General features: G+C 38.3%; 1 protein-coding gene across 2 annotated transcripts in view; it reads left to right on the forward strand.

Annotated features, from left to right (window-relative positions):
* The window catches only part of PTTG1IP2 (PTTG1IP family member 2), an 80,675-nt gene that overhangs the window by 33,654 nt on the left and 30,995 nt on the right, over window positions 1-16,026 (forward strand). The gene's annotated exons all lie outside the window — the stretch shown is intronic.

Consider the following 16,026-nt stretch of genomic DNA (forward strand, 5'->3'; position numbering starts at 1 on the left):
ATGCCAGTGATATGAGATGGAATCTTTGTTTTCAATTGAGGTAACATTGCTTTATAACATTATATAAATTTCAGGTGTACAACATTATATTTTGATGTCTGTATGGACTATATTGTGTTCACTACCAAAGTCCAGTTTCCATCCATCACTGTACAAATGTCCTCCTTTACCCATTTTGCCCTCCCCTCACCCCCATTCCCCGCTGGTAACCACCACTCTGTCTTCTATATCTATGTGTTTATCTTCTACATATGAGTGAAATCATACGGTATTTGTCTTTCTCCATCTGACTTATTTTGCTTAACATAGTACCCATAAGGTCCATCTATATTGTCACAAATGGCAAGATTTTATCTTTTATGGCTGATAGTATTCCATTGTATATATATGCCATTCGTCTGTCAATGGGCACTTAGGTTGTTTCCAAGACTTGGCTATTGTGAATAATGCTGCAATGAAGGAATCTTTTTCTTAGATCAAATTTCCATACACATTTGAGTATATTTTTGTATATTTTATTCACTGCCGTTGGTTTGTCTGGCTAATCATCCCCGAATTCCATGATTGTTTAATTATGGAGGATACATAAATTATTTTAAAATCAGGAAGTGATATTAAACTCCTCCCCACCTCACATTACTCTCTTTGTTTTCATTTTTTCTTAACTTTAAGTTCAAGCAGAATGAAGGTGAGTTGTTTATTCTAACATGTGCCAATGCTGGAAATTTCAGAAAATTAAACATTTGGTCTCTGGAAAAAATAATCATTCTAGAACTTCAGAGGCACTACATGCAAAATAATACATGAATTTACAATGATTTTCTCTTGATTTGTTTCAACTTGGTTTCTCCTCCTCTCCTCCCCTCCCCTCCCTTCCCCTTCTCTCTTGTGGCTTACTTCCTCTTGTCTCTCTTCTTTTGTCTTCCTTCTCTTTTTCTTCCTTCCCCTTCCTGCCTTCCTTCCTTCTTTCCTTTCAGAAGCAAACTTACCAAAGAAGAACTTGGTGATGTTAGGAAATTAAAAAAAAAAAAGCTATGTCTTCTCATGCTGCCTTGTTGTCCAACTTTTGTACTGGAGCATTTCATTTTGAATGAAAATGCTATCACAGGGGGAAATGTTATTGCAGGAGAGCTTTCACTATAAGTTCACCATATAATGATCATATAAGGAATTTTAAATGCATAATGTAAAAGATACAATCTTAAATGCTTTTTGGTTACAAATTCTGTTAAAAATAAAACAGTGAAACATTTAAACAATTAGACCTGATATTACAGTCCAAAACTGTCTTCTATAAGGCAATATTTTGAAATCTTAGAATAAGACATTAAAACATATTAGCACAGGGGCTGGCCCCGTGGCCGAGTGGTTGAGTTCGCGCGCTCCGCTGCAGGCGTCCCAGTGTTTCGTTGGTTCGAATCCTGGGGCGGACATGGCACTGCTCGTCGGACCACGCTGAGGCAGCGTCCCACATGCCACAACTAGAAGGACCCACAATGAGAAATATACAACTATGTACTGGGGGGCTTTGGGGAGAAAAAGGAAAAAATAAAATCTTTAAAAAAAAACTATAAAAAAATAAAAAAAACATATTAGCACAAATTATAGAACTAGTTATAGATTCTTTTTTATATCTAATTAGTAAACTTAAAGAAAAGATAGTGAACTCTATGGAGAGGAAAGGAATTGACCCAGGATTGTGAGGAAAACAGGACTGTGAGGAGAAAGACATAAAGCTCTAGAAAGACTGGGATTGGGGGAAGCTTCTTTTTGGGTGATGAGAATGGGATGAGAGAAGGAAAGTTTGAAGAAAGCAGCATTCTTAAATTGGGTTCCCTGGAAAATAGACTCCAGGGCAGAGATTTGTGTGCAAGAGTTTATTGCAGCATGCTTTTAGGAATAACACATGTGTGTGTGAGAGAGAAGGAGACTTGGGCCAGGGGAATAGTCGAGTTGTCATGTAGTCACGACAGAGGTCTCAGACAATCTCATGGGGAGCTCTGGAAACTGGATGGACTCCCTCATTGGGGCAAAGGGACTCAAACCGCCACATCAACGAGCATTAGATGTGGGATTCTCTCCAAAAGGAGGCTTAATTTTGAGTGAGGTGGCTCCCTTTGGCTGAGGGCAATTCCTGAAGAGAGCCTGGCAGCTGGAGGAATGAGTGCCTTGTTCCTGAAAGGAAGGTCTGAGCAGTATACCATAGCATCTACTACAGCAGATGTTTTTGATTTGGGGGAATATTGAGAATAGTGATGCTGGGAAGATAGGATTTTGAAATGTTCTACTACTCATTAAGAGCACACTCCTCCCTCACCACTTTAGCATTTTCTTTACAACCTATGTAAATATTTAAATTTCTTTCAATTAGATCTTTCCATTGTTATTTAATTGATTTTTTTTTATTGACCCAAGCCAGAGATTGGGTCACATATGACCAGCTTTATTTTCAGATTAAATAAATTTTGAAATGGAATTGATTGTGATGGTGACTGAAAAGGGAAAGATATATAATAGAAGATGGTAGATTTACTAGAAAAAGAAGATAATTGAAAAAATGGGATGTCTTGGAGAAGTAGAAAAAAACAGATCTAATGGGACAGAGAGTAGGAGAGAAGGTTGTGGTCAGAGAGTATGATTTCCACATAGAACACTAAAAGATGAAACAATTTAGATCAGGGAATGACAAACTTTTCCTGTAAAGGGCCAGATAGTAAATATTTTAGGCTTTTGAGGCCTTATGGTCTACTCAACTTTGCTGTCATTGTGCAAAATCAGCCATAGGCAATACGTAAATGAATGTACATGACTGTCTTCCAATAAAATTTCATTTACAAAAACATGCAGAGGGCCAGATTTGGTCTTTGAGCCATAGAGTGTGGGCCTCTGGTTTAGATGATGAAAAGACCATTGAATGGCTAAACAATGTTTGCCTAACTTGTTACACTGACTTGCAACAAATTTTTAAAGATACCAAAGAAAATAGCCAAAAGAAGATACAAAAGGAAAGCAAGAATAAAGTAGTCATTATATTACTCATCTCCACTTTTGTCACATTGTTGATCATGTGTGCACAGCCCTTTGTCTCGTGATTTACTGATTTTTTCATACTTCACCTTTATATTCTTACTTCAGAAATACTCAATTTTTTGAAACAGAAGCAATGATTAATCCAATCACAGTATGCCACCCTGATAAATCCAAATGGGTTTGACAAACACATCATAAGAAGTAGCTAATCTCCTGATAAGAAATGTAACAGTAACCCAAAAGGAGTAGATTGGACTTCTGAAATACTCATAGGACAGGGAAATGGATCTTTCCCCTTAATTTGTGTGATTCTTGACAAATCTTTTACCCTCTATACTTCATTGTGCAGCTATCAAATAAAAACACAGTTGATACTTTTCCAGAGTTTTGAAATCTATGTGACAAATTTTAAACTCATTTGAAAAGGATGTTCAGTGCTTTTTTGGAATAAGGTCACATTTTCCACATCCAGGCTGCTGCCTGGTCAAATCCATGAACAGGGATGTTATTAAAGAAAGCCTTCATTGGACTGTAGGTGTGATGAGATGACGCTAACCATCATGCTTGTATGACCAATGGACATTTACTCCAAAATTTCATTTACTCTTGTAATTTGGGTGCCCAAATCATTAAAAAGGGAGAATTAAGAGGAACTTTTATGTCTGTTCGCTATCTTTTGGTAAACATATGCTGTTGAATTATATATTGAACATGCCAGAGCCTAAAGATCAAATTGTGACTGAAATTGTGGAGAGACTTAACCTGCTGTTTTCTTCTGGTAGAGGAGAGCTGACAGTTAAAAGGCTGAGGGTGAGTGGCAGAGTGACAATAGCTTTGTTAACCTGACTTTAGATTAGATGATCATTGGCCGAAATGCCAACTTCTGGTTGGCTGTCAGAAAATGCCTTTTTCTCATTTCACTCACCAGCTTTTCTCTCTCCATTTAAATGGTAATTACACATTTTTAATGCATTGCAAGTGTGTCTAGTTTTACTCAGAATCCTCTGGGAACTCTAGAAACTAGTATTTTCATAAGGAGGGATGCTCTTTCGGAGTTATTTCTTTTTGTTTGGGAAGTTTTGAGTTCTATTAATTTTTTCTACTTTCACTTGCACATTTTGCTTTCTCAAAATCAATAGGATTTTTCCAATCACATAGTGAGCATTGGCAAAATTGAGTAATGACATTCAAGTCATATAACTTTAAGTAATATCTGTATTTTAAGTATCTTTCAGTTACCTTGAGAGTTGCTGGACATATGTTAATTTGGTATTGAGTATTGTTTTCTCATAATGTCAGACTAATTTCCAGTAAAATCTCCCCCCTATTTTTCCCTTTTCAAAATTATATTCTTATATTCTTTTAGAATCTAATGGTTAATTCTGATCCTGCATCTTTCTTTTTAGCCCTCTTCTCTCTGTGTGTGGCATTTAGTTCAAGATTCATTCTGGTATTCATATCAGTACCTACTTGTTTCTTTGGGTGTAGTATTTTATCTTGACCTTCCAAATAATTTGAATGCAATAGAAGTACCAGGAAAAACCTAATGATCTGGTGAAATTAATAATACACTAAATATGAATCCTCAATGTATTCCTGACCTAGTGATTACATAAGCAATCACGTTATATCACTAACTTTTATCTTTCTGAAATCAAGATCATTTTTATGTAAAACTGCATCCGATTCTTGGGGGAACAAGCATATTTTTTTGGTCAAGTTATTTATAATAAGTAGGATTTAGTCAATATAATAAAGACAAAAGTTGACAGAATATAATGCAGGAATAACATTTTTTCTGTATGTGTATAAGTTTTTTGTAAGTATAATTTTTCTGTAAGTATAAGTTTCTGATGGTGCCTGTCTAGAGGGTGTCTAAATGAAATAGACTCACACAAATGAGAGCCTGTGAGTAATAGTAACATAATAATGATAATAATAGTAATAGTATAAGCAATAACATTTTTCTCAAGAGACTCCTGCTGGAACGTGAGAAGTGATTTGGGGGCTGAGGGAGTTCTGCAGTCAGATTTAAAAGTTGCATCTGGAATTTAGTAGCTGTGAGATGGAAGGTAAATTGCTTAACATCTCTAAGCCTTGATTTCCTCATGTGTATAGGAATAATAATAACCATTTTCCAAGGAAGCTTTTGAATAATGTAGGAAAAGCTCCTGGAACATAATATACAATCAATAAAGGGTAGCTCCTGGACAGGTGAAGGTGCCAGGCAAGATAACACCATGAAGCAGAAAGAGTTCAGTCCCCGAAACTGTAAGGTCCTGAGTTCTAATCTCTGCCCACCACTTTTTAGCTGTTTAATACTATGCAAACTATTTAAATACTAAGTCTCCCTATATGAAAGGGAAATAGCAATACTCTAAAGGTTGTGTGAGAAGTAATTTAAATACTGTATGTAAAGCACTTTTTATAGTACCTGGCACACAGTGTGTACTCAATGGATGGTTCTATTACTGCCTGTTATGTCACTGTAGGTCTGTGGGACTGTGGGAACATATAAAGGAACCTTACAGGATACCTTAAGACACTTAAAATCTCTCAAGGAAGATAAGGCCTTGAGATAAATTTAAGTTTATGTAGTACAAAATTTACTATAGTAAGTTCCACAATAGGGGTCCACAGAGGCCTGAGAGTTGAGTTAAAGTCTAGAGAACTCCTGTTCACGGGGCTCCAGTAGGACTTACGGCGGGCAATCACGGCAGCTCAGCTAAGTTTGAAGAGTGGACAGGATATCAACAGGCAGAGATGGGAGCTGCTAGGGGAGGGAACTATTGGGAGAGGAAGCAGAATGAGCAATGAAAGCCAGAAAGGTGAAAAAGCACAGATTATACGTGATTAAAATAGTAAGTAAATTCAACTATTTACTTAAAGTATAAAGAACAAGGAGGTGTGGAATTAACAACTAACACTTACTGGGCACTTATCATGTGCCTGGAACTGTTCTAAGGGCTTCACATGTATTGATTCATTGATTCTTCACAACACCACCATGAGATAAGTCTTAGTATTAGCCCCACTTTATAAATAAGGAAACGGAGCCCTTATATTTTCTGTCTGTGAAATAGAAGATGGTGCTGCTTCCTCTGAGCCTGTAGCAGCCCTGTGCTGAGATGGCTGGGTGAGTGGTACATGGGCTACACTTTCTACCCCCTCACTTCACCCTCACCTCTCAGCCAGATGACTCACTCAGGCACACCTCTCAGCCTACACTAGTGTGTGCAGCAGTCCTGCTTAATGTCACAAAACTGGGCAATCTGGCTCCAGAGTCTGAGCTTTTAATCACAACGCCATGTGATGAGAAAGGCACCTGGTCCTTTTTTGTGGAGAACCTTGAAATCCACACTTAGGAATTTAAACTTTGTTTTAAAGGTAATGGGAGACATTGACTTTATTTTTATTTTATTATTTTTTTTGAGGAAGATTAGCCCCTAGCTAACTACTGCCAGTCCTCCTCCTTTTGCTGAGGAAGCCTGGCCCTGAGCTAACATCAATGCCCATCTTCTTCTACTTTATATGTGGGATGCCTACCACAGCATGGGTTTTGCCAAGCAGTCCTACATCTGCACCCAGGATCCGAACAAGCGAACCCCGGGCCACCGAGGAGTGGAACATGCTAACTTAATCGCTGCGCCACCGGGCCGGCCCCACATTGACTTTATTTTGAAGGACTGTAGGGGCACTTTTTAGCAGCGGTGGGGAATAATATCATCACATTTGTCAGGAAACATACTTTGATGCTATTCTTGGGGGCAGGGGGCAGGGAGATGGGATGGGTGGACGGTTTAGAGAGGGGAGATTCAGGGGGGAAGACCAGTTAGGAGCAGAGTGCCAGGCATTAAAGTGGGCACAGGTGAAAGCTTAAATGAGGGTGGTGGCACTGGAAATTGGGAGGAGGAGACAGACTTGAATGATGTTTCAGGTTAGAATTGGCAAGCCAATTAGAAGTAGAGAGTGAAAAGAGGAGCTGAAGGAGACCCCTAAGGTTTCCAGCTTGGGTGATTGGAAGATAATGATGCTGTTAATATAAAGAAGGAAAACAGGAGGAAAGGCAAGCAAGTTTTGGTGAGAAGGATGAAGTTTGCATGTTGAATTTGTGGTAATAGCAAGACATGCATGTAGAAATTCCAACCAGGAGTTGGGATTGGGGGTCTGGAACTGGAGATCTAAATGGGGAAACAGTCTACCTGAAGCCATGGGTGTGGGTGACAGTGATTGTGGAGTGTGTCAAGAGAATAACAGAAGGGGAAGAATGGATTCCTCAAGACAGCCTTAATCTAGGGTGTGGAAAGAAGTTATGTTGTCTCCCAGGAAGAAGGAGGAGTGACTCACAGAGTAAGTGAGCCAGGATACAGCGTGCTGAGGTGTAGGATAAGGGTGGTCAGAAGCACCAAATGCAGGGCACGGGCAAAAGGTGCTCATGCACATAGTCTATTTTGTAAACTGCAGTAAGGCTTTTAAACTGTTAGTATGTTTCAGGACACTGAGCACTTTGCTAAATATTAGGTACTGTGGTAGCTGAGAATAGATTGTAGCTTTCCGAAGTGCCTTGAATTGCAGGATACGTTTTCTATCCTATGAGAAGTGTCATGGGCAACAAATGTTTTGCCTTACAGGATAGAGGTTGCCTGGAGCATCATGTAGAGAAGGAATCTGAGCAATGCCCAGGCTCAGTGGGAAAGAGCACTGGGATCTATTAGCAATAGCTACCCTCTGGTAGTGGGGAGTGGGGAATGCTGTGCCTAAGTTGGTCTTCTCTTGATTAGATGCTTTCTAAGTATTGTTAAAACTCTAAATTTCTATGATCATCAGAACCTAGTTTATCATACACATCAACTGAAAAAAAAAAAGAGGCAAAAGACTCCTCATAATTTTGTAGCAGTTTTCCAGTGCAGGACTTATAAAATGAAGCTGAATGTCAGATTCTTCAGAGTGAATGAATGAAAAAAATTATGTACATTCAATAGGATAAATAAGGGAAAATCACTGCACACCTTCAACTCAGCCGTTTCCTAATACAAGTGTTGTGTGTGTGTGTCTGTGTGTGTGTGTGTGTGTGTTTGGGACTTTAGATAAATGTTCTAATGGGAGTATGGTGGGAATATGTGAAGGGAATTGAAAGTAATCACTTTTTACTGAAAGAGGAAAAAAACTAAGTTAAATTTCTCCAGTCAAGAAATTCGATTGTAGAAAGCCACAGGCAGGGACCATAAAAGGGAAATGCTGAGTTGTACTCACTGCGGAGAGTACATGGCAACTACATTAATAAAGTTTTAGATGAGACTCACCGTTCTATGTAAATAACTGTTGCAGAGAAGCTTTTATTTTATAAGTACTCATTGTCATCGAAATGTACTGTTGTCAGTCGTAACAAGATTGTGCATAAACACTTTTGGAAATGCCATTATAATTCATTTTAAAGTCATTTTGCTTTGCAGAATTTTAGAGCTGCAGGCCTTCATATTTCTTCTAACATATTTACTGTATCATAAGAATTTACACCGATCATTTCATCTGTGTCAGAATATAAGCCCCTTGAGGGCAGGGCAGTATTTCATCACTGTGCCATTGCCGTTACCATGTGTCGTGCCTCACCTCTCTCTAGTCTCCTCTGACTTTTCCTCTTCTTGTTCACTGACATTTTCAGTCACCTTTCATAGCCTCTCTGCTGAAAGTCCAAGACATCATGCCTGCGATCAAAAAGCTTAAAATCTAGTTGCTGAGTCACCAGAAACAGATAATGAACAAGGGAGGTTACTAATAACTTAGAGAATAACTCCACAGTAGTTTCTATTTTAAAACCTTGATTGTGTTTTCATTCCTTTTTCAGCCACAGATAAATTCTCAGTGATATACACAAGGACTTTCACTATTTGGACTCAAGATTTAGGACAAACACAATAACTCTACTGTGACTACTTCCTGTCCACACTTAGCATCTTTTCCCTGTATCTTTGTTCTCACTATTTTCTTTCTGATAAGGGCCTCTTCCACAAATTCTTGATATATGTTTCTCAAGACCCTAACTTTTTTTCAGATCTCATCTTTTTTTTTTTATATTCTTTCTTTTTTTTTTTATTGAGTTAATGATAGGTTACAATCTTGTGAAATTTCAGTTGTACATTAATGTTTGTCAGTCATGTTGTAGGTGCACCACTTCACCCTTTGTGCCCACCCCCCACCCCACCTTTCCCCTGGTATCCACTAAACTGTTCTTAGTCCATAATTTTAAATTCCTCATATGAGTGGAGTCATACACAGATTATCCTTCTCTTGCTGGCTTATTTCACTTAACATAATTCCCTCAAGGTCCATCCATGTTATTGTAAATGGAATGATTTTGTTCTGTTTTGCAGCTGAGTAGTATTCCATTGTATATATGTACCACATCTTCTTTATCCTTTCATCTGTTGATGGGCACTTAGGTTGCTTCCACGTCTTGGCTATTGTAAACAGTGCTGCAATAAACATTGGGGTGCATAGGACTTTTGGGATTGCTGACTTTAAGCTCTTTGGATAAATACCCAGTAGTGGGATGGCTGGATCATATGGTAGTTCTATTTTTAATTTTTTGAGGAATCTCCATACTGTTTTCCATAGTGGCTGCACCAGTTTGCATTCCCACCAGCAGTGTATGAGGGTTCCTTTTTCTCCGCAACCTCTCCAACATTTGTTACTATTAGTTTTAGATATTTTTGTCATTCTAACGGGTGTAAGGTGATATCTTAGTGTAGTTTTGATTTGCATTTCCCTGATGATCAGCGATGATGAGCATCTTTTCATGTGCCTATTGGCCATCCGTATATCTTCTTTGGAGAAATGTCTGTTCATGTCTCCAGCCCATTTTTTGATTGGGTTGTTTGATGTTTTGTTGTTGAGTTGTGAGAGTTCTTTATATATTATGGATATTAAGCCTTTGTCAGATATATGACTTGCAAATATTTTTTCCCAGTTAGTGGGTTGTTTTTTTGTTTCAATCCTGTTTTCATTTGCCTTGAAGAAGCTCTTTAGTCTGATGAAGTCCCATTTGTTTATTCTTTCTATTGTTTCCCTTCTCTGAGAAGGCATGGTGTCCGAAAGGATCCTTTTAATACTGATGTCAAAGAGTGTACTGCCTTATGGTTTCAGGTCTCACCTTTAGGTCTTTGATCCATTTTGAGTTTATTTTGGTGAATGGTGAAAAAGAATGGTCAATTTTCATTCTTTTACATGTGGCTTTCCAGTTTTGCCAGCACCATTTGTTGAAAAGACTTTCTTTTCTCCATTGTATGCTCTCAGCTCCTTTGTCAAAGATAAGCTGTCCATAGATGTGTGGTTTTATTTCTGGGCTTTCAATTCTGTTCCATTGATGTGTGCACCTGTTTTTGTACCAGTACCATGCTGTTTTGATTACTGTAGCTTTGTAGTATGTTTTGAAGACAGGGATTGTGATGCCTCCCGTTTTGTTCTTTTTTCTCAGGATTGCTTTAGAAATTCGGGGTCTTTTGTTGCCCCACATGAATTTTAAGATTCTTTGTTCTAATTCTGTAAAGAATGTCATTGGGATTCTGATTGGGATGGCGTTGAATCTGTAGATTGCTTTAGGTAGAACGGACATTTTAACTATGTTTATTCTTCCAATCCATGTACATGGAATGTCTTTGCATCTCCTTATGTCGTCATCCAATTCTCTCGGAAAGCCCTTGTAATCTTCATTATATAGGTCCTTCACTTCCTTAGTTAAATTTACCCCAAGGTATTTTATTCTTCTTGTTGCGATTGTGAATGGTATTGTGTTCTTGAGTTCTTTTTCTGTTGGTTCATTACTGGATTATAAAAATGCTACTGATTTATGCAAATTGATTTTATACCCTGCAACTTTGCTGTAGTTGTTGATTACTTCTAAGAGTTTTCCAATGGATTCTTTGTGGTTTTCTATATATAAGATCATGTCGTCTGCAAACAGCAAGAGTTTCACTTCTTCCCTCCCTATTTGGATTCCTTTTATTCCTTTTTCTTGCCTGATTGCTCTGGCCAGGACCTCCAGTACTATGTTAAATAAGAGTGGTGATAGAGGGCATCCTTGTCTCTTTCCTGTTTTCAGGGGGATGGTGTTCAGTTTTTGCCCATTGAGTATGATGTTGGCTATGGGTTTGTCATATATGGCCTTTATTATGTTGAGGTAGTTTCCTTCTATGCCCATTTTGTCCAGAGTTTTTTTTTTTTTTATCATAAATGGCTGTTGGATCTTGTCAAATGCCTTCTCTGCATCTATTGAGATGATCATGTGGTTTTTATTCCTCAGTTTGTTGATGTGGTGTATCACGTTGATTGATTTGCGGATGTTGAACCATCCCTGTGTCCCTGGTATGAATCCCACCTGATCATGATGTATGATCCTTTAGATGAATTGCTGAATTCTGGTTGCCAAAATTTTGTTTAGAATTTTTGCATCTATGTTCATCAGTGATATTGGCCTGTAGTTCTCATTTTTCGTGGTGTCGTTGTCAGGTTTTGGTATCAGCATGATGTTGGCCTCATAGAATGTGTTAGGAAGTGTTCCATCTTCCCTGATTTTTTGGAATAGCTTGAAAAGGATAGGTATTAAATCCTCTCTGAAAGTTTGGTAGAATTCCTCAGGAAAGCCATCTGGTCCTGGGGTTTTATTCTTTGGGATGTTTTTGATTGCTGTTTCAATCTCTTTCCTTGTGATTGGTCTGTTCAAATTGTCTGCCTCTTCTTGAGTGAGCTTTGGGAGATTGTAGGAGTCCAAGAATTTATCCATTTCCTCTAGGTTATCCTGTTGGCATATAGTTTTTTGTAGTATTCTCTTATAATCTGTTGTATTTCTGCAGAGGCTGTTGTTATTTCTCCTCACTCATTTCTGATTTTATTTGAGCTTTCTCCCTTTTTTTCTTTGTAAGTCTGGCTAGTGGTTTGCCAATTTTATCTTCTCAAAAAACCAGCTCTTTGTCTCATTGATCCTTTCTACTGCCTTTTTCGTTTCAATAGTATTTATTTCTGCTCTGATTTTTATTATTTCTCTCCTTCTGCTGACTTTGGGCTTCATTTGTTCTTTTTTCTCTAGTTCAGTTAGGTGTGCTTTAAGGTTGCTTATTTGGGATTTCTCTTGTTTGTTAAGATGTGCCTGTATTGCGATGAATTTTGCTCTTAATACAGCTTTTGCTGTATCCCATGTGAGTTGGTATGGCATGCTATCATTTTCATTTGTTTCCAGGTATTTTTTTATTTCTTCTTTAATTTCTTCAATGATCCATTGCTTGTTCAGTAGTGTGTTGTTTAGTCTCCACATCTTTGTGCCTTTCTCAGCTTTTTTCTTGTAATTAATTTCTAGCCTTATAGCACTATGATCTGAGAAGATGCTTGTTATTATTTCAATTTTTTTAAATTTGTAGAGGCTTGCCTTGTTTCCCAACATATGGTCTATCCTAGAGAATGTTCCATGTGCACTTGAGAAGAATGTGTATTCAGCTCCTTCAGGGTGGAGTGATCTATATATGTCTATTAAGTCCAATTGTTTTAGTTTTTCATTCAGCTCCACTATTTCCTTGTTGATTTCCTGTCTGGATGATCTGTCCATTGATGTGAGTGGGGTGTTGAGGTCCCCTACTATTATTGTGTTGTTTTTAACATCTTCCTTTAGGTCTGTTAATAGTTGCTTTATGAATCTTGGTGCTCCTGTGTTGGGTGCATAGATATTTATAAGCATTATTTCTTCTTGATGAAGTGTCCCTTTGATCATTATATATTGTCCCTCTGTGTCTCTCTTTACCTGTCTTATTTTGAAATCCACTTGGTCTGATATAAGAATTGCAACACCTGCCATTTTTTCCTTGCTATTTGCTTGAAGTATTGTCCTCCACCCCTTCACCCTGAGTCTGTGTTTGTCCTTGGGGCTGAGGTGTGTTTCCTGGAGGCAACAAATTGTTGGATCGTGTTCTTTAATCCATTTTGCCACTCTGTGTCTTTTAATTGGAGAGTTCAATCCGTTTACATTGAGAGTGATTATTGATGCATGTGGACTTAATGCTGTCAATCTGTCGCTCATTATCTTGTTTTCCTGTGTTTCTTTTCCTGTTTGCTCTAAACTACCTATTTAATACTGCAATTTCTTATGCTGGGTTTCTTAGATTTTTCCTTATTTATGATTTGTGACTCTGTTCTGTACTTTATTTTAGTGTCTACCTTGAAGTTTGTATTTAGAATCTCGTGTATAATATAGTCTATTCTCTGGTGGTCTCTTACTTACTTGACCAATACTGATTTAGACCCTTTGCTCTTCCCCTCCTAAATAATTATTTTCATTTTTTATTCCAACTCATCTTATTAATTTGTAGTTAGAGTGATAAGATCGTCCTTGCTTTGGTAGTTTCCTTACCTTTACCCTAATGCTATAATTGAATAATTGCTATCCTGTTCTGGTTCTATCCATCGGTCTCCCTAGTCTGTGGATTGTATCCCCTTTCTCCCTTTTTTCTTTTTTCAGGTATGAGAGCCTTCTTGAGGATTTCTTGTAATGGAGGGCTTTTGGTTACAAATTCCCTTAACTTTTGTTTGTCTGGAAAAGATTTAATTTCTCCCTCATATCTGAAGGAAATTCTTGCTGGATAGAGTATTCTTGGCTGAAGATTTTCATCCTTTAAAGCTTTGAATATGTCACTCCATTCTCTCCTAGCTTGTAGGGTTTCTGTAGAGAAATCTGCTGACAGTCTGATAGGGGCTCCTTTATAGGTTATTCTCTTTTTTTTTCTTACTTCCCTGAGTATTTTTTCTTTATCTTTCCTTTTTGCCAATTTTACTACTATGTGCCTTGGGGTAGCTCTTTTTACATTGACAAATCTAGGAGATCTAAAACCCTCCTCTACACACATTTCTCCGTCGGTCCCTAGATTTGGGAAGTTCTCTTCAATAATTTCGTTAAGCACACTTTCTGCTCCATTTTCCTTTTCCATATTCTCGGGAATTCCTATGATCCTTATGTTCTTACTCCTCATTGAATCCATTATCTCTCAGAGATTTTCCTCATTTTTTTAAATTCTTAGTTCTCTTTCTTCCTCTGACTGGATCCATTCAGCCTGTCTATCTTCAATTATGTTAATTTGCTCTTCTATGGTGTCTACATGGGCATTCAGGGAATCCATATTCTGTTTTATCTGGTCCATTGTGTTTTTCATCTCAAGTAATTCTGTTTGATACTTCTTTATGATTTCAAACTCTTTTGTGAAGTAATTCCAGAACTCGGCTTGTTTCTCTATCTTTCTCTCTACCTCATTGAATTTTTTGATTATAGCTGCTCTGAACTCATTATCACTTAGTTGACCTAATTCCAAGTCCTCAGGACTTAATTCTATGTTTTTATTGTTTTCCTTCTGGTCTGGGGCTTTTATAAATTGCTGGATGGTAGAGGAGTGGTTTTTTCACATGGTGGTAGAATTCGGTTGCAGTTACAGTGTGTTGCCACTAGATGGGGGTCGAGAGTGGCGTGTTATGAGCTCTCCGCCTTGGGGCAAGATGGCTGCACCCACTGGCTTTGCTGGGGGGGAGGGGCTGTTACTCACGTGCCCCGGTCTGGGTTCAGATCAGTTCTGTTCTCTGGTCTCCCAAGGCCCTTGGTTTATGGGGTCCCCGCAGATGGAAGCTTTCCCCGCGTCAGCGGGTCTCCACTGAATCAGCAGCAGGAGTCCTGGATGATCCCCCCGGGCGCTCAGCCCCTCCCCCGCTCCTTCCCGACCCACACCGCAGTGATCACAGACTCTAGGGGAGGGAGCAATGTTCTCTCCTACCGTTCCAGTGCCTCCGAGGCTGTAAGTAGGGTTTATGATCTCTGCCTTCTTGGTGTTGTAGGTCTCTAACGAGCTGGCATTATGTTTATTCTCTGAAATTCAGTTCTTCCAATCTTTTCTTGTATTTTGGAGGGGAGAGAATCCCAGGTCAGCTCACCCTGCCATTTTGCTCCGCCCCTTCCTCCTTTCAGATCTCATCTTAAAAGCCACCCTCAAATAAATTGTCTCAGTCTCTTGTAAGCAAATGTTATCTCTTCCCTTTGAATTTCCAGCTCACTTTCCTTTACCCTCTCTCCTGGTACTTATCTTAAGGTAGAAATTGTGTTTTATTTAATAGGGTGCAGAATCTCAGCTCTGCCACTTACTGTTTGTGACATCTTGGGTGCATTATTAACCTCTCTATGTCTCAGTTTCCTCATCTTTAAAGTAGAGATAAAAATAGTTGCTTTTTTATATAGTTGTGGTGATACAAAGAAATAACATATGTGAAGTACTTATAACAGTGCCTAGCACATAGTAAACACTCAGTAAATGATAGCTGCTATGGCAGCACTTCACAGTTCCTGGCATATGGTAGGTATATATGTTGACTTGAATAATAATGATAAAATCGAGTAAATGATGAGTTCATTTTGCTCTGATTCTGATAAGAATGAATGGAGTTAGAAAAAGATAGATCAGGGTAGGATGGATTCAGTTGAATAAACATTTATTGCTTTTTTGCTTTGTGGATACAATGTGAACAAGACAGACAATATCAGGGGAAAATGGGAAATGTTTGTCAAAAGGTACAAACTTCGAGTTAACAGATGAATAAGTTCTGAGGATCTAATGTACAGCATGGTGATTATAGCTAATAATACTGTATTATATACTGGAGAATTGCTAAGAGAGTAGATCTGAAATGTTCTTACCAGCAGAAAGAAATGGTAATTATGTGAGGTACTGGAGGTGTTAGCTAACGCTATGGTGGGAATCATTTCGCAGTATATAAGTGCATCAGATCAAAACATTGTACACAGTGTGTGCAATTAAACTTACACAATGTTATATGTCAATTATATCTCAATAAAGCTGGGGGGGAAAAGAAAAAAAAGACAGGCGATGATCCCAGTGTGGATACAAAAAAAGTGAGAAGCAAAGGAAAATAATTAAAAATTGTGACACTGCTGGGAAGAAAAGAAGAGACTGAAATTGG

The sequence above is a fragment of the Equus caballus genome, chromosome 4, assembly GCF_041296265.1.
Source record: "Equus caballus isolate H_3958 breed thoroughbred chromosome 4, TB-T2T, whole genome shotgun sequence".
Classification (NCBI taxonomy): Eukaryota; Metazoa; Chordata; class Mammalia; order Perissodactyla; family Equidae; genus Equus; species Equus caballus.